At 40.3% G+C, this 20,302-nt stretch overlaps 1 protein-coding gene across 1 annotated transcript in view; it reads right to left on the minus strand.

Moving 5' to 3' along the window:
* LOC124720328 (TD and POZ domain-containing protein 1-like) overlaps positions 1–19,958 on the minus strand; it is an 89,287-nt gene extending 69,329 nt beyond the window's left edge. Inside the window, exon 1 of the mRNA XM_047245639.1 lies at positions 19,865–19,958. The gene's annotated coding sequence lies outside the window, so the exon portion shown is untranslated. The remainder of the gene's footprint in view (positions 1–19,864) is intronic.
* Positions 19,959–20,302: the final 344 nt, after the last annotated feature.

Genomic DNA, 20,302 nt, shown 5'->3' on the forward strand with positions numbered 1-20,302 from the left:
TTTCAGTGTTATGTTAATGTGTTCTCTTATTTTTGCTCTTCAAATTGTGTTTTTCTGTGTTGTCGTGTGAAATACTGTGACAATAATGGCGTGTGAAAAACGTAATACTAGGCTCCAAAGTAAACTGAGAAATGACAGTGAAAATGAGAGCAGTGTGTTAGCGCCACCGAGTTATGAATTAACTGATGTTCAAAGTAGTAATTTGGTAATTGTGCATAGGGAAATGGAGCGGGCGGCAAACAATGGCGTGGACAGTGAAACAATTAGTGAAGAGGGAAGCATTATCGATCGATCGGTCGGCAACAGCTCGCCTCAGGAATCCGAAATGACAGGACACAATTTCGCAAATACTGTAGATTCAGGTTTTGGATCCTCACCGTTTTCTCGAATAAGTCAAGACACATTTTCTGCTTGTCAAAATGTGAATGTTGTCGGTGCAAATGCACTGCCGAAAAGCGTAGAGAAACAGATTCCAGACACTAATACATTATTATTGCAATTAATGCAACAAATGGGACAAAAGCTTGAAAAGTTAGACACAATGGAACAACACCAGAGACAAACACAGCAACAGTTAGACACAGTGGAACAAAATCTCAAAAAGTTAGACACAGTGGAACAAAATCTCAAAAAGTTAGACACTACACTTGAACAAACACGTGAAGATTTAACCACTGAGTTACATAACATCGAATCGAAATGTCAAAAAGTCTGTAATGACGTAAAAACACAAATTTGTGAGCATTTTCAACCTATTTTTTCGCGGCATGAAAATGCATTACAGAATCACGAAGCAGCCATAAAAGAGCTGCAAACCATTGTTCATGAAAATCTTGAGACCTTGTGGGCTAAATTTGACTCAGTTGCATCTACCAATTCGGTTACGCAACTTGCAAAAGCTCAGGAAAACTTAAAGGACAAAGTAGATACTCTGAAACTTGGTTCAGAAAAACACGCTGAGGAAATAAGTACACTATCAGAGAAAGTAGCCGAACTTTCGGATCAATTCACTAACTTATCTACAAAGGTAGATGATGATCTGAATGACACAAGACCCGTAGCCTTCACTGACACAGAAGAGTATGAACAAATAAGAAAATTCAAACAAAATCAGAATCAAATTAATACGCAACACCAAAGAGAAATCCGGGAAGTACAAGATCAGCTGACACAGGTAATACAAGAATTACGTATTTCAGAGGACACTCGCGCCCCAACACGGGAAGAGGGACTTAGAAATACGGAAAAGACGCAAAATAATAACACAGGGCATTTCGGAAGTTATGAAAGAAACTGGCAATGTGCACCGAATTTCGAGATGGAACGGCCGACACGACCTAACAATGACCGATATGCGACTCGCCGACATGATGATTTTGACTATAAGCTGTTCATTACTACACGTAAATTCAAAACATTTAAGAATTCTGGCAACGACATCCATCCACAAGCATGGCTCCATCAATTCGCTCATTGTTTTCCTCCCAACTGGTCATTGGAGCACAGATTAGAATTTATGTGTGGCTACTTAGAGAATGAACCAGCTGTAAGAATGCGATCGGTCATTCACGATTGCCACAGTGAAGGAGAATTTTACCATGCCTTCCTCTCAGCATATTGGTCTCAAGCCACACAAGACCGCGTAAAACATGGCATCATAATGATGAAACATTTAGAACAATCTGAATTTTCCAGTCTTGTGAAATATTTTGAAGACATGTTGCACAAGAATCAGTACCTGTCAAATCCATACAGCCCCTCAGAACTCATCCGCATTTGCTTAATCAAATTACCTGAACATTTACGACACATTATTTTGGCAGGACGTTGCAAAGACGACATTGAAGCTTTTCAGGGACTGTTACAAGAACTGGAAAGTGACACTGACAATCGCGGAACGCAGGAGCACAACAATTACAGATCACATCAGTCGCAATTCCGCGATGAAAGAAATAATAACTGGACGCGACAAGGCTATTCTCACAACACAAATCGTGACCAAAATAGACACCACCCGTATGACAACCGTTGGCAGAGTAGTAATAACTACAGGGAAAGATCACCTCTCCGTGGTAATGACTATCACAGAGACAATAAGAGAAACAGACAATATGGGAACCAAAATAAATACTATCAAGGGAGACAGAATAACTTTAGACGCAACGGACCAGCGCGCAGTTACGATTCAGGGAGAAATTCTCCACCATGTGACCGACAAGAAAGAAACTATGGAATCTACCGACATGACGACAGACGATATGATCGTAACGACAGACCTGAATTGCATCAGAACTGGCGGGATTCAAACAGAGCAGGGCCCTCTCGTCACGGTGAATTTGTAGAAGTTAGGTCTCCTAATCCCAATAACGACGCGCGCCAACAAAGGAACAGACAATGACTCGCACCACAGGCAGCCACCTGCGCCGGCTGGCTCAGAGAAAAATAACACAGACGCTAACCTTGAGAAAAGATTTAACATTCCTTACCGACATATAAAACATGACAATTGCTTTTCAGTTGAAACTCTGAGTACTAGGAAGAGTAAAGGTTTACACCACATTTCACATGTAAAACCATTTATTGACAGATAATCTGCCTTTTAACTTTGTCTTTGCCATAAAACGTTTCACTTCACGTTACTAGTATGCTTTAGAAACTGTTACCATGCAACAATGTTTGAAGTTAAATATCCAGCCAAGAACCAAGAGAACTTATTTAAACAGAAATTACGAATGCATTGTTATAGTGAACAGGAGACACAGTGTTATTGTGTGTGTACATTCTTGCTTGTTAGTTGCACGATTATGTAACGACTATAAGGCTCACATACTTAGAACATACCAGCACTGCTAATGAAATTTTCATGCAACATTTTGGTTTGCTTGAGAGTGGATCCTGGATTTGAGGTGCTTTCTGTGAAATGCCAGATGACACAGTGGTTAGTTTATGTGACAGCTACACGATTTTTATCACTACGCTACTAATGAGTGACAATTTACAATGTTGCTTTTGCAGTGTATCTGTTTTATATCTGCACAGTTTTCTGAATTCTTCTAGGAAGAAAAACATGTTTTAGTAGTAACTTTTGTGGTATAGCAACAATGAGACAGCCTTTTTCGTGGCATAACAATACGTTACTGTACAGTACTTTCCTCATCACGGCAATAAGCGTAATAACTAAGATATCTATACGTAAAGCATTTCACTTTTGTGTATCATGAGGTAAGTACATTGACTTTAGCAGAACTTTGCTTACAGAGGACGATAACTACGACAGTTCCACAGAATTATCTTACAGCAAGACGCGCATTTAGCGCTACAGGACACGCATTTGAGTGATTAATCTTATACTTAAAACACTTATTTTCAAAGATTTTTTAATTACAAAGAAAGTTTTCCGTGATACATTTCATTCCATTGCTGTAATTTGTAACACCTGAGGGTATAATTACATTTATTCTCAGGGGGGTACACGCTTACTTTGTGTACCATGTGTTTGGCAAGCACAAGGAGCCCTAGCTAATATGGTATTTGCTTATACAACTTTACACATCGGTACCATATTTCTCTAACACACAAATTACACAGCTATCTGATCATTTAACTGAGAGGTAAACATGTTTTTTACTACATCAGTGACAGATGTTCACGCAATTACACCGTTGGATAACTTCACACTTATGAAACTGTATTTTGTCTGTACTTTGTAAACTGTTCATATTTTTTCGGAATCATTGTGATACTATGAGAGCTTTGAATGATGTATTTGGTATGAGATCATGATTTTTAAAGTACGTTTGAGGCAGCTGACACTTTTGACATGAGCAGAGAATTATTTTAGGCTTAGAAATTATTGGAGGAAGTTACGACGATTTTGAGATTTGACTGAAGTGTTATGATGTTATTATTACGACGACGATGTGTATTATGTTGTTGAGGAATGTTTATTATGCTACGTATTTCTCATGATGAAATATTGAAGAAGTGTCGACGAATATGTATATGTATAATGAGGTAAGGAATAATGAGTAGTGTTTAGGGACTCTGATTTATGAAAAGGATGTTGGAAACCAAGAAACGTACTTTAAGAGTTATGAAATGTGTGACTGTATCACAATGCTGACCAATATTTTTTTTGGACACTTATATTTATAGGATTTTGTTTCTACAGATTTGCAACCCTAATTCTTGACCTGTGAAATATTTTTATGTGCGACTGTCTCTGTAGCGGAAACTGCTGTCGTAAATATTTCCGTAAGAAAGTTAACGGACCACCTACACATAATGCGTCGTGGGCACCCAGCTGTGTCAGACGCCTGGAGAAAAAGCCATTAGCGCGTGCCTTTCAGAGCACAGGAAAACACCTGGAGAACAAGCCATTAGGGTGTGCCTTTCATCGCTAATGCGACACCCTCGTTACTTGAAAACATATGATTACTCGCACTTTGTGTTAATTGCTGAAATACTTATGAATTGATGGGAAATATTCGTACATCTGCACACCTGATTATGACAAGTGTCTTTCTATGAGAGTTGAGAGCTACTGACTTACGAAATGCCACATGACTATGTTTTTATGCTTTTATGCTTTGGTTTGCGTAATTGCTTATTTCACTTGATATCTGGTTTCCAGCTGTGTTGCAGCATTGCTTTTATAAAATAAAATGCATTTGCTAATAGGAACACTTTCTGTCAACAGATCTATTAAATAATTATTTTATGATCCACATTCTTTAAAAAAGGAGCACTTGGAAAGGAAAGAACAATAAGAAGGAACTAGTAACTGCATACATAATATTCTTTTCAAGTACATGGTAATATTTCTTTTACAATAAGTTGTTGTGGTGCACCACTTTAATTACATAGACATTAAGATGTGAATATACATTTCCCTTATCTGCATTGTTGTTTAGTGTAATATTTTTTCTGCTTGCGCTATGTCATGTTTAGGTATAAGTTGCTGCTGTTTGCCAGGCATAGTGTTATTGAATTTGACTTTTGCTCATTTATGCTGCTAGCTTTGCCAATTTGCATTTTTTGCATTGCTGTTTGTGTTGATTTGTTATGTGATGCTGCATTGCCTCGTCCCTTAGTTTAGCATCTGAGCTCAGTAGATTTAAGTTAGCTTAAGAGGGGGTAGCCTCTAAGAGAATGAGTTGCGATGAATTGGAAGAAATGCATTGAGAAAACAGGTTTAGGTAGGATTTTCTTGGAAATAAATGTTGAGGTAAGAAATGTATGAACAGAATACAGAAAGCATGCTTAGATAGAATTTTTTTTGGTGGAAACAAAGGATGAAATAAGAGGAAAGATATATGAAGTTTTGGGTTGGACTGCAGTACCAAATGTTACACTGAAAACGAACCCTGTCCTTTCCTATTGGTGTTATCCCACTATGTGTTTGTGTACCCTTGAGTATTTGTTTTCTTCCTGTCTCTGTGTACTGTTTCATAGAATTTTTTTCTCTTCTAATACTAAGCTATATTCACTATGAGGAGGAATACTGTTATCCTCAAATATAAGTTGCATTAATAATATGTTATTTTCTTTGTAAAGTTGTTTACAATTCTGTTCTGTTTCAATGTTCATGTGTGAAATTAATGTTTCGAAAACTATTCTCATTATTTTATGTATGTACTTATGTCACTATTTTTGTAACACTGATGTATATGTTTATTTCTATTCTTTTGTAACGCCTGTTTTACTACAAATGTTATCTGTATTGTTATGTTTTTAATGATGTATTTTGTACCTTTGTAATTGTATTCTTATGTTATAAAATTGTAATTGTCACCAGTTCATGACATTATTAACTTGTTAGTTACATTTCACTGCACACGTTTCTGTTGGTCATAGTATGTGGACAATATGTGAGAAGTAGGGACTGTTAGTGTTTGCACGTGTGTTAATAACTCAGCAAGGGACTGGATAACAGCATTGCTGGTTCTAAGGACAATTTCAAAAACTTTGTGAGTGCACAAGTGGTGGTTTATGGACTTGCTATATTATCCGCAAGACTCTTCAATGGTGATTGTGCACCTGCACAGTCACAACAGATGGCTGCTGGCCATCTCTTCAAGGACTACAGTGGGTCTACATCTTTGATGATCCATCAATACCATTATTTCTACAAGGACTGCAGTGGGTCTGCACCTCTGGTGGCCCACCAATACCATACTCTCTACCAGGACTACAGTGGGTCCGCTCTGTGATGACTTACCTACCAATACTCTTCAAAACTTCGAATGACTCTGCTGTGGGTTTGCTCCATTGTGGCCCATTACCTGTCAGCATGTCAAGAGCCAGCACTGTCTTTCCATTGGAAGGACAACACTACTTCTTCAAGACTGCATGGAAATCCACTACTTCCGTGTGCATTTTCTTTTACTGCTCAGACTTTGAGAAAAACACTGCTATTCTCCTGTACGATTAGGACTGTCTTTATGGACTGTGAGACAATTTTAACTTTTGACCAACATTGTATCAATAAGTGTGTGCATTTGATTTCTTTGTTATTGTAATTATAAAAAAAAATTTTTCAAATCTGTATTGGCCACTGCCCAATCCATTTTGTAAAATTTTTTGTGGGGAGCATGGGGGCTATGTAAGTAGGCTGTTTATGTTTTCTCTATGTAAGTAGGCTGTTTATGTTTTCTCTATGTAAGTAGGCTGTTTATGTTTTCTTATTGGCAACGTTACGTAGCGCTCAATATGAAAATCACTGGCTGTGCTGTGTGCAGTCTGTGGCTAGTTTGCATTGTTGTCTGCCATTGTAGTGTTGGGCAGCGGCAGCTGGCTGTGAACAGCGCGTAACGTTGCGCAGTTGGAGGTGAGCCGCCAGCAGTGGTGGATGTGGGGAGAGAGATGGCGGAGGTTTGTAATGTGTCATGAACTGATATATATATTATGACTTGTGATGATATCAAGGTAAATACATTGTTCGTTCTCTATTAATATCTTTCATTTGCTAACTATCCCTATCAGTAGTTAGTGCCTTCAGTAGTTTGAATCTTTTATTTAGCTGGCAGTAGTGGCGCTCGCTGTATTGCAGTAGCTTGAGCAGCGAAGATTTTTGTGAGGTAAGTGATTTGTGAAAGGTATAGGTTAATGTTAGTCAGGGCCCATTCTTTTGTACGAATTATTGAAAGTCAGATTGCGTTGCGCTAACAAAATATTGTGTGTCAGTTTAAGGACAGTCGTGTATAAATGTTCAAAGGGGACGTTTCAACTTGAAGAGGCAGGAAACAGGTTAAGTGGGATAGAAGGAGAACAGGAAAGAGTGAGCGGGAAAGGCTGGTTGCCAGGAGGCTAGTACAGGAGCATGGGGGATATGACTGATGGTGATCATAGGGAATTCTTTAATCTACTAAAACAAATGCCCATGTTCACTGGCAACATACAGGGTGGCGCACGAAATGTGTTACCATTTTGTTTTTGAATATGAACTTTGTCAATAAAATCTGAAAGGAACATATACTACAATGAAGAGCCGCCCATGGAGATTTGTTCCAACTCAGCGCATACTCAATATGGCCACCATTTCGTTTCCGACCTTCCTTCAAACGAATACTGAAGTTAGTGATTACCCTACGGCACATGTCTTCCGTAATTTCACTGCAAGCTTGAAGAATAAGTCTTCTGAGCTCCATTAAATCTTGTGGACGTTTCGGGGAAATTTTTTCCTTTAGGAACCCCCAAAGAAAAGAGTCACATGGATTGAGGTCTGGACTATTGGAGTTTTTACACCAGCATTTCGATAGGCGGATCATTTCACTCAGGTTTCCAGCTCGCTTCAATCATGGACAAAATTGGCCCCCCAATGGCGGACATATTGAGCATGTGCTCAGAACATATCTCCATGGACGGTTCCTCATTGTACTATATGTTCTTTTCAGACTGTATTGACACAGTTAATATTCAAAAACAAAATGATAAAACATTTCGTGCGCCACCCTGTATGTAAGCCAAGTACGGACATTGTAGAGACACTTGGGAGCGAACGAACAGCAGGAAATTCGGAACTGGAAAGTACAGGTGAGGAAAAGCTCGATGTTGCAGATACAGTACATGCACAGAAGCCTTAGGAAATCATAACAAATAGCTACAGGCAGTCCACTTAAACTGGAATCTTTAACATTTTATAGGAATCCACAGTACCTCCTAGCTGAAATGAGAAACATTAGGTAATTTTGAAAGAGAAAAATGGGAGCTCGACTAGGAATCCACCGAAGTACAAGTAGGAACAACTGTGGATGAATAGGCTGACTCGAGAAAGTGCACAAGAAATTGAGAGCAGAATTCCTACGTCTGTGATGAAACGAAAATTAAGATGCACTGCGATGAAAAAAGAAAAGAAAATGAGAACGAGAATTGCCCGAAACTACGGAAGACGCTGTGATAATCCGATGCTAAACAGCACCTTCTACATTTGCATCTGCATCTACATCTATATGCTCTGCAAAAGACCGTGGCAGATAGTACGTCCCACAGTACCAGTTATGACGGTTTCTTCCTGTTCCATTCACGTATGGAGCGCGGGAAGAATGAATGCCTTTGTACGCTTAGTACTTATTGTAATCTTATCCTCACGATCCCTATGTGAACGGTACGTAGAGGGTTGTAAGTATATTCCTAGCATCACCATCTAAAGGCGATTCTTGAAACTTTGTTAATAGACTTTCTCGGGATAGTTTGAGTCTGTCTTTAAAGAGTCTGGAAGTTCAGTCCCTTGCGTACTTCTGTTACACTCCCACGGGTCAAACAAATCCATGACAATTCGTGCTGTCCTTCTCTGTATACGTTCAGTATCCCGTGTTAGTCTTATTTGGTGCGGGTCCCACATACTTGAGCAACATTCTAGAACCGGTGATACGAGTGGTTTGTAAGCAAAGTCCTTCGTAGGCTGACTTATCTCCGCCAGTATTCTTCCAGTAAACCGAAGTCTGTCACCTGCTTTACCCACAACTAAGAGTATGTCGTCATTCCATTTCATATCAGGTACTTTTTATGTGTCGGCCGATTCCAACAGTGGCTCGTTGATATTATAGTCATAGAACACCATTTTTTTCGTTTTGTGGAGGCACAGTCTTACATTTATGAACATTTTAATCAAGTTGCCGTTTTTCCACAGCTTTGAATTCTTAGCAAGATCTGTCTGAATATTTATGCAGCTTCTTGCAGACAATACATTACAGATAACTGGATCATCTGAAAAACTCTGAGGTTACTATTATTATTAATACACTACTGGCCATAAAAATTGCTACACCACGAAGATGACGTGCTACAGATGCGAAATTTAACCAACAGGAAGATGCTGTCATATGCAAACAATTAGCTTTTCAGACCATTCACACAAGGTTGGCGCAGGTGGTGACACCTGCAACGAGCTTACATGAGGAAAGTTTCCAACCATTTCTCATACACAAACAGCAGTTGACCGGCGTTGCCTGGTGAAACGTTGTCGTGATGCCTCGTGTAAGGAGAAATTCGTACCATCACGTTTCCGACTTTGGTAAAGGTCGGATTGTAGCTTATCGCAATTGCTGTTTATCGTATCGTGACATTGCTGCTCGCGTTGGTCGAGATCCAATGACTGTTAGCAGAAAATGGAATCGGTGGGTTCTGGAGGGTAATACGAAACGCCATGCTGGATCCCAACGGCCTCGTATCACTAGCAGTCGAGACAACAGGCATCTAATCTGCATGGCTGTAACGGATCGTGCAGCCGCGTCTCGATCCCTGAGTCAACAGATGGGGACGTTTGCAAGACAACCATCTGCACGAACAGTTCGACGACATTTGCAGCAGCATGGACTATCAGCTCGGAGACCAAGGCTGCAGTTACCCTTGACGCTGCATCACAGACAGGAGCGCCTGCGATGGTGCACTCAACGACGAACCTGGGTGCACGAATGGCAAAACGTCATTTTTCGGATGAATCCAGGTTCTGTTTACAGCATTATGATGGTCGCATCCGTGTTTGGCGACATCGCGGTGAACGCACATTGGAAGCGTCTATTTGTCATCGCCATACTGGCGTATCACACGGAGTGATGGTATGGGGTGCCATCGGTTACACGTCTCGGTCACCTCGTGTTCGCATTGACGGCACTCTGAACAGTGGACGTTACATTTCAGATGTGTTATGACCCGTAGCTCTACCCTTCATTTGATACCTGTGAAACCCTACATTTCAGCAGGATACTGCACGACCCCATGTTGCAGGTCCTATACGGGCCTTTCTGGATACAGAAAATGTTCGACTGCTGCCCTGGCCAGCACATTCTCCAGATCTGTCACCAATTGAAGACGTCTGGTCAATGGTGACCGAGCAACTGGCTCGTCACAATACGCCAGTCACTACTCTTGATGAACTGTGGTATCGTGTTGAAGCTGCATGGGCAGCTGTACCTGTACAGTCCACCCATTCTCTGTTTGACTCAATGCCCAGGCGTATAGTCTGTCTGTAAACTCAAGAGCGAGCAGCGCTTTTGGTGGGGAAGTGGCCTTTCCCGGAAGAACGCTGCCACCGGCCTACAGGGGCACCCAAAATCTGTTGCCCGTTACCTGTCTAGAGGTGTAGATCGGCGTGCAGTGATATACGTCATTTCTGTCGGTGGGACCTTAGTCGCCAGTGTCAGTCAGTTAACTTTGTATACTTGCTGATATACTTCGATATCCAGAAGTGATGGATAATCGTCTGGCATTGCAAGAAAATGTGCAGAATACGAGGAAGAGTAGGTATTTGCGGAGTAAACGAGCTTTCGATCGTCTCTAATGTTATTACAGCTTGTATTAAAGAGACGACACAAAAAGGGCTGTTGGTTAATATTATCAGCCCCAATCAAAGGGCTGAAATTTATGCAAAAGTAAGCCTCGTCCAATAGGACGCATAAGGAACGAACGCGAAAATAAGCCGCATGGCTTAATGGAATCGCCACAAACGAAAACTAATAATCTTGGGAGGAATTCGATCGTTATAGACAGTTTCAAAATCACGCGAAACCATTGATACTTATGGAACACTAAGTCTCTATCTCGGTTATTATTCACCTGATTCTGAGACATATTACTACAAATATGTGCGCAATAGATATTCTAAACACTGCTGAAATTTTCTTCGAAACATGTACATCGATTCTGGACTTACAAGCAAATAGCTTGATATACGAGGTGCGTTCACAAATTAATTTTTATTTTTTGGTAAGAACTTTATTTGTTAATCTACAGCAACGTTATCCTCTTCAAAATATTCCCCGTTGCATACTATACTCTTGTGTCAGTGCTTTTACCTATTCCCGAATTCTTTAGGAACTGTTTCTTCGGGATAGTTTATAGATCTCTTAACTGTGCATTTTTCATCTCATCCATGCTTTGAAATGTTTATACCACTTCTATGCCCTTGGTTCACCCATATCAGGCTCACCAAAAGCAATATTTAACATTTCTAAAAATTTCATACACTTTATTCCATTCCTATAACAAAATGTAATACACCTCCTCTAATCTGTTTTTATACAAAACAAATAATCCTTCATGTTAGCAAAACACATGACAACTGACAACTGACAACTGACAACAGAGTAAATACCCAATATGTATAACATTGTACACATACTTTCGAGACATGTTTACGAAGAAAGTGACAAAAAAGTAGTGCAAATCGGACACACAAAATTATAAATTTCTGCTTACTTTTTAAACACTCTTCGTGTTGCAAGCCTTTCAAAGAAAACTTCCATCTTTTAGTAGAAACACAAAGTTAGAACAAGCCTTATATTCTACAGATTGAGTGCATTATATGGCGTTCGTTTTACGAATAGCAATAGAGGATCATACAATACATTCACATGAACAGGCATTCGGTTCTATGTCTGTAGTGTAATCCTGACTTCCATTCTTATCTTAATATTATTTACCCTATAATGTTGTGTTTCGGAAGAAGCTATCGTTTTTTCTATCCCTTCTGGTCTTAATGCATTTGTCTAAAAATGAACGCAGTGGAGACCTATCTGTACACGGCTTCGCCACAGATTTAAACCGCGCGCCGCGGCAGGGCCGGTACTACGTTGTGAAGCAGCCTGTAGAAGCGCCTTGTGACGTAGCTGGGTTGGCAGAGTGGGGACTCGCTCGCTCGCTCTTCAGTTTACAGACTGACTATATCAAGGCCGTTATTACGGCCAGAGGTGGTTGTTCTGGGTACTGATTTCTCAGACTCTATGCACCCAAATTGCTTGAAAATGTAAGCACACGTCAGTTCTAGCATAATATATTTCTCCAATGAATACCCCTTTATCATCTGCATTTCTTCTTGGTGTAGCAATTTTAATGGCCAGTAGTGTATTTCGTCTTCCGTAGAGTTAGCGCTGCGGTGTCATCTAGCAGCTGTGTTAAGGGCAACCTACAGTTCACAGGAGTTTCTGCAAACGTGACGTTATTTTGACGTCATAAGTTTTGCATTCATGTGGACCGGGATGTGGATAAGGGAGAGATTACAATGTTGGCAAGAATTAGCTCCGAAACTTACTGAAAAAGTTGTGCCAACTGCTTTTGCTAATACGCCTTCTTCAACATCAAAAGTGAGACCAATAACTGATTTACAAGCAAAAAGAATCTTAAGCCAGCCTGCACAATTTCCAATATCCTGCTCATTCAAGTTTCTCAAGAAAATAAACTTATTGTTAAAACACAAGAAAACTGATGTGTGGAGTTGGTCCGTAGTCAGAAAAAAAGAGGGGGGAGGGGGGGGGGCAGCCATTCTAACAAGTGAGGTAAACCATCAGCTCACTTACCTTGTGTCCAGTAAGTAAAGCCGTTTCGAAACAATATAGCTAGCATCTCTCGAGACACGTCACTATCTGTAACATTTGGTGTAATAAAATCAAGAAAAGCGTAATATAAGTGGTTGAAGAGGTACTTCAATGGGAGATTTTTGTCTGGGAAAGAAGTGGCCTAGAAAAACTAGCCCGTAAATTGTATTTTGTACACTTCACATATGGCTACATTTTATGTATAGCTGAGACTACACCACCTTTTTATTCTCTTGCAAATGCGTCTGTCAGTTCTATGCTTTTTATTTTGAATGGTAATTAGCTTTGCCAGATGATCAATGTGTGAATATTTATTCGCATTTGCAAGCATCACACTTAATATGTAGATTTGTAAATTATTGACAATGACATCGCAGACCTGATACGCACACGCCCAGAGAGAGAGAGAGAGAGAGAGAGAGAGAAATGATTCAAATGGCTCTGAGCACTATGGGACTTAACATCTCAGGTCGTCAGTCCCCTAGAACTTAGAACTACTTAAACCTATAGTCTGATTTAAAGTAGTTGTCACTTGACAGGCAACGGGCTGCAGGGCTCCCGCTACCAATAAACCAATGGCAGCCGGCGCTGTCGGCTGCCACTGCGTTGCCACTTCGCTCTGCTGAGCTGACAGGCATTGTGACAGCCAGTCCTTAGCGAGCCGTTGTAGACGTGCGGGTGAGAGATTTGAGTGACTTATGGCTTCTCGTGTTTACGATGTCTGATGAAAGCAGTCGCAAGAGAGGGAGGCCGAGGCTACACACTCCTCGGAAACCTCCAAAAAGTGGCGGACATGGCGTTGGATAAGGTGGTGGAGCGAACTGCAGCTGCTCTGCAAGTTAACGAACGATCAGTAATAAGAATCTGCAAGGAGAAATTCAGGAAAAAAGGCTCAAGTGAATCATCTAAATTGGAGACACCTGGGAAAAAGAGGCGACTAGAGAAGGGGGTCACAAAACTTGACTCTTTTCAGGAAGATGCCATTCGTCGTCAAATATACGCATGTTATTCCAGGAAGTAGTATCCAACACTCAAAAAACTACATGCTACCCTCACAGTGGCTGACCTGTTCCAGGGTAGTAAATCGTCTTTGTTACGACTCGTGAAAATGTTAGTATTCCGCTATAAATCCATCTCTGGCAGAAAGTTACTAATAGAATGCTAAGATATTGCAGCCTGGCGATGCCGCTTTCTTAGAGAATTAGTGGGGACAAATTTTGATGATATCGTTTGGCTTGATGAAACGTGGGTGAATGCAGGACACAGTTTAAACAAAGGCTGGACAGACGATACCATCACCGGTAGTATGACAGCTCCGATCGGCAGAGGAAAAAGGATAATTGTAGTACATGCCGGAAATTCAAAAGGTTTCATTCCAAATTGTCTGCTGCTATTCAGTTCAAATAAGACCTCCGACTACCACGAAGAGATGAACCACAATACTTTTGTGAAATAGTTTGAAGACTGTGTGCTCCAGAACTTAACAAAAAAACTCTATCATTGTTATGGATAACGCTCTTTATCACTCAGTAATACAAGATAAAGCACCCACAAAGGCGACGAGGGAAAACGACATTGTTAGCTGGTTACAGAAACATAAGGCACAGTTCGACAGTAATTTGACAAGGGCAGAATTATTAGAACTTGTATCGCAACACAAGCCAAAGAACTCGATTTACATTGTGGATGAAGTAGCAAAAGATTGCGGGCATAAAGTGCTCAGATTGCCTCCTTACCATTGCCATTTCAACGCAATAGAGCTGTTTTGGGATCAGGTTAAACGGCATATTGCTGCAGAAAATAAGAAATTCACATTAACCGAAGTGGAACGCCTTTTGATGGAGGCAGTTGAAATTATGACATCGGAAAACTGGCAGAAGGAGTGATACAGGACGACTGGAACAATGAAGGTATCTTATAACAAAGTGTCGAAGACTTGATTATATCTGTCAATACGAGCAGCGACACGGATAGTTCCACTGATTCTGACTCTGAATTAAGCGGTGTTTTCGCATTGTCTGATTAGCGTGTAGTGTACTTACTGCCATTAAATATTGTCTTTGTGAATTTATTTCGATTAATTCTTATTCTTGTTGTGAGACTAAGAAATACTGTTTGGCCAGCTCTCGTCATCTCCTTACTGTAAGTTAGACTGAATTTTAATTCTATTTCATTTTGTATATACACCAAGATGTTATTCAATGTGTGTAAGAGTTTTCGAGATTTTCAATCTAAAGAAGAAAACTTTTACGGAAGCGAAAATTTCTCACACTTCAATAGTTAATGTAACAACGGCCCTAATTAAAATTAAGATAAGATATTTGATATGCTTATAGATACCACTGAGACCGATACTGTACGTAAATTTCAAAATATTTACATAATATTTATAGGAGATAGAGATTTTAAACGTCATACTTGTTTCGAGTTCAGTACTGATAGGGTCGCTTAAAAACGCTGTTTTCAGAAATTCATATACAGGAAACGTAATGCATTACGAAAACTTTTAAGGATTCTTTGCCGAGTGCATTATTTTGGTAATGAATGGAAAAAATTATTTTGCTGTAACACCAATAGTTTTTCAGTAATGACGTGATAAGTTAGAAGCTGTTTGCGAAATCGAGAATTTAAATTGTTTCAAACAAAATAACGTAACTCTGGTCCTAATTAAAATTAAGAATAGATATTTGACAGATTGAGAGACATTGTAGAGATATACATCATATGTGGGTTTGAAATTTTTTACTTACTATTTGTAGAAGATACAGGCTTTAAAACGGTTTTCTATCGCCGGGGGTAGCGATGCGCTGAGGCGGCTGCCTCCAGCCAGTGCTTGACGTGACAACGCCGCAACTTCGCAGCGCAAACGTCAAGTGACAACTTCTTTAAATCAGACTATAACTAACCTGAGGACGTCACACACATCCATGCCCGAGGCAGGATTCGAACCTGCGTCCGTAGCGGTCGCGCGGTTCTAGGCTGTAGCGCCTAGAACCGCTCGGCCACCAGCGGCCGGCCGTTCATCACAATAAACTCCATGTAAACATTACACTATGTACTCTTCCGCGTTTGCTGGAACCTCTTTGGATTTGGTTTCAGGTGGAGCGGAAACCAAGATGTCTCAGGTGTAATCATGTACGATAAAGAGGTCTCGTTTTGTGCTGTGCGTATCGACTTGTGCTGTAATACGGGACAACAGCTTTACCGGCGCGTTTGGCTTTGACTGCGCTGGCCGGGCAAGTGGTCCAGCTAACGTGCACTGGTGTGAGCAGTGGCAGTTCAGACATAGAAAGAGACGGCAGAGGACAACACAGCTTTGGATGTGAATTTTTGAACAGAAGGAAATAATATATGATAAAACTCAGGTGATTTTCTCCTTAGGTGACCTGACGGAAAATGTAACATGTCATCGATATTAGCGAACATAGTATTGTATTTAAAAGCAGGAGTGATGAAAATTCGTAACAAACTAGGGTAATTTTTCAACATTAGCTATGTGTGGCGTAAAAGCGCACTGTAGTCCCGCAATGCAGTAAAATACTTAAGCCACTGAAGGTATTGGAGTCAGCTGTCTGGTAATCTCTGAACTCCAACACACTCGTTACTCGTCCATTTTTTACCGAGTCCCGTAAGAGTTCAGGGAATATGTGTGCATCCGCACAGAAGAAGGTCATGGCCGGTACTTTTTCGCGTTCACGTTCATTCTCTTATCCGTCTCTCAACCATACCATCTTTTTCCAAACCAACCTAGACCTCTTGCTTTCCTACAGAGAACTTAAAGCTTGTTCCCAACAAATAAGTAGGATTCTCAGCCACATATGTAGTAGCTAAATGCAACAGGGAATTTTTCCAGATGGACAAATCCGCTATTGAAAAGGAGATAGGTCTGATGCTAACAACTACACCCAATTTCATTTCTGACAGCTTTACCCAAAATTCTTGAAAAGTAATGTATTTATGAGTAGCATCACGTATTTTTAAAAATGAAGTACTAACAAAATGTCAATTTGGTTTTCAGAAAGGCTTTTCAAAAGAAGATGCAATGGGCCTATATATGCTTTCAGTGATCAAATACTGAATGCATTGAATAACCAAACATCACCCATTGGGATATTTTGTCACCTCTCGAAGGCTTCTGATGGTGTGAATCATGAAATTCTTCCAGATAAGCTGAGTGGGACAGTGCACAAATGGTTTAACTCATATTTAACTGGAAGAATGCAGTAGATTCATATTAACTCTACAGATAGTCTGCAAAAATCAGCAGAGTCCATTAACTGGGGAGGCGTCAAGAATGGCGTCCCACAGAGTTCAGTCTTGGGTACCTTATTGTTCTTAATATATATTCAGGACTTGCCACTCTATATTCAAGAAGATGCAAAGCTAGTTCTTTTTCCTGATGATACAAGTAATCACACCTGACAAGCAAGAATCAGCTGCAGAAATTGTAAATAGGCTAATGTCTTTCACAAAAGTATTAAGTGGTTCTCTGCAAATGGTCTCACTAAATTTTGAGGCCGGCCGCGGTGGTCTAGCGGTTCTGGCGCTGCAGTCCGGAACCGCGGGACTGCTACGGTCACAGGTTCGAATCCTGCCTCGGGCATGGGTGTGTGTGACGTTCTTAGGTTAGTTAGGTTTAAGTAGTTCTAAGTTCTAGGGGACTTATGACCTAAGATGTTGAGTCCCATAGTGCTCAGAGCCATTTGAACCATTTTTTTAAATTTTGAGAACAAACAGTTTACACAATTCTGTACAGTAAATGGCATAACACCATAGATAAATATAGATGAGCAGAAGTCTGTTGCTAAGGCACAATACTCAATTACTGGTTGTCTGCATTGACGAGAACTTGAATTGGAAGAAACACATACATAATCTGCTGAAATGGTTAGGTTCAGCTACTTATGCTATTATGGTTATTGATAATTTTGGTGACAAACATATTGGTAAACTAGCCTACTATGCCTCTTTTCATTCACTTCTTACATGTGGCATCACATTTTGGAGAATTCGTCGTTAAGAGAGAAAGTATTCATTGCACCAAAGCGTGTAATTAGAATCACTGATGGAGCCCACCCAAGATCACCTTGCGGACATTTATTTAAGGAACTCGGGATATTCACAGTACATATATTCACTTACGAAATTTGTCATTAATGACCCATGTCAATTAAAAAATAACAGTGAAGTGCATAGCTACAACACTAGAAGAAACGATGACCTTCACTAGTCTGGATCGAATCTCACTTTGGCACAGAAAGAGGTGAATTATGCTGCCACAAAAATCTTTGGTTATTTGCCAAACAGCATTAAAAGTCTGACTGATAACCAAACATCACGTCAAGGCAAATCAACAAAATTTCTGAATGACAACTCCTACTCAATAGATGAATTTTTAGATATGAAGTATTAACTATAAAAAATAATTATTTTGTGTAAAGTAAACTTACAGTGACATTCTATGTCATTACGAAATGTCGTATTCATGACCTATGGAATAAGGATTAATGTATGTATGTATGTATGTATGTATACAGACCACTTTGTCTGCACAACCAGTATTTTACAGAGGTGGGGAAGAAGCTATCTTATCAGCCCCTCTTCCTGCATTGCTATATTTCATTTACTTCCACAAAAGTCGATGAAATTACTCTTAACGGATTAATGTCAAGAGATCCGCTTGCTGTGATATAAACTATGTATAGCTTTCTCTACTTAACAGCAACACACTTTATACTGTAGGTAACTACAGCTGCAACAATGCGTTCTTCTTAAAACCGCAACAGTTGAATAATTATTTATCCTAATAAAGTATTACTCAACAGCTCCCGTTTGGTTTAGCAAGCCTATGTGTGTGAATCTTCAGTTTCTCCCAACGTATTTGTTGATGAAACAGTCCACAGGTGGACTGCCTGTTCGTAGTGTCCAATGGACACACTATGAACCGGAAGTACACCTATGGACTGTTCGATCTGAGTTCTGCACTACGATTTGTAACTGATACACTGTATTTTGATATCGTTCTGAGCAAAGGCAAAGACTTATCAGAAAAGGTTCTGAGGATGGATGGATTTACTGTAAAAGTGTTTCAATACTGGTCCTTTACGTGGGGTACTCTTCATACTCCCTTATTAGGAAAACAACTACTTTTTTGGTATTTCTAGCCAGTCAGTGTCTGGAGCAAGAGGATCAATTTTGGGTCAACGAAAGAATTCATTAATTTCTGCACTTACACAGTAAAGACGAAATGGAGGATATTCTTATCTATCATACTGACTACACAACAAACAGACTTTCACCAAAAACATTACTCTAGAAAAGTGACAAATATCGAAATTAAATGGAAAAGCGTTCTGTACTACAACACATTTGCGTGACGTAACGTGCTGATGTTTGCTAATACGGGACTGGCAGGAAGAAGCTAGCAGATTAGTTTTACTAAATTCGGCTGACTGCTTCGAATATACCTGATTCAATGCACCACTACGGAACTGTCAAAACGCATCTCGCTTGATTTGATTTCGGGCCATAAAACAATTGGAGCAGACTGCCCCAGGTTTACGCAGTATCCTGGCGAAAAGTAATTGCTTAATACATGAGTGGTCCAAGTTCTGTCATTGAACAGTATGTACTTGCAGAAGCAATGTTCCACCATTCCGTTCTGTTATTCCTAACAAGCAGAATAGCCCTTTTATGCATCAAATGTGTACGAATACAATACTATATTTCAACAAAACAAAAATTCAACAAAATGGCGCGAATAAGAGGAGAAATCTCGTCCAAGCCTATGCTTTTCACTCATGCCTGAAGTCTGTAAAACAGCGGAATTAATAGGAATGTCGGTAGGACTTTAAAATACCAGGATTTGTAATACGAAATTCGCTAGTATTCCGAGAGTGTAATAACCGAAAGTGGTTTGCTTTATACGCGATAGTCTCCATAGTGACCCTAAATGAGACCTTACAACTACCGTGGCTTTACAAAAACAAACCAAAAGAAAACAAAGAAAATAATTCAACAATGCGGGAATGCATGAAAATAGTCTTCCTTACCTTATTAAGGGTGTGGGTGTAGCAGAAGAAATTCTCGGCGCAGAAACAGCAGCACGAAATCCCTGCGCAGAAAGTCACACTGGACACGACTCGCTACAAATGCGACAGACGGCTGAAGCGGCGGGTCTGTGGCACGCAGTCAGTGCTGCCAACAGCTGCGAGGCCGGCAGGTACCAACTGCAGTCTGATACGGGGGCCTCACACAGCGGGCAGCGCTTCCAGGGACCCCGCGCAGAACATGCGAACGTAATACGAAGACTGTCGCCCATAATTTTGTTATTGCGGACAAGCTGAAAAAAAATAAAGTAACACGTTTGTGAAAGTACTTTTCACGTAATGTAATTCAATTCTACGCTCACTGTGACACTGCTGTGGCCACTGGAGTACCACTCAGAAAATTATGCCCGCACCGGAGTCGAGGGAACCAGCGGCTGTGAG

The sequence above is a fragment of the Schistocerca piceifrons genome, chromosome 11 (genome assembly GCF_021461385.2).
Source record: "Schistocerca piceifrons isolate TAMUIC-IGC-003096 chromosome 11, iqSchPice1.1, whole genome shotgun sequence".
NCBI classification, from domain to species: Eukaryota; Metazoa; Arthropoda; class Insecta; order Orthoptera; family Acrididae; genus Schistocerca; species Schistocerca piceifrons.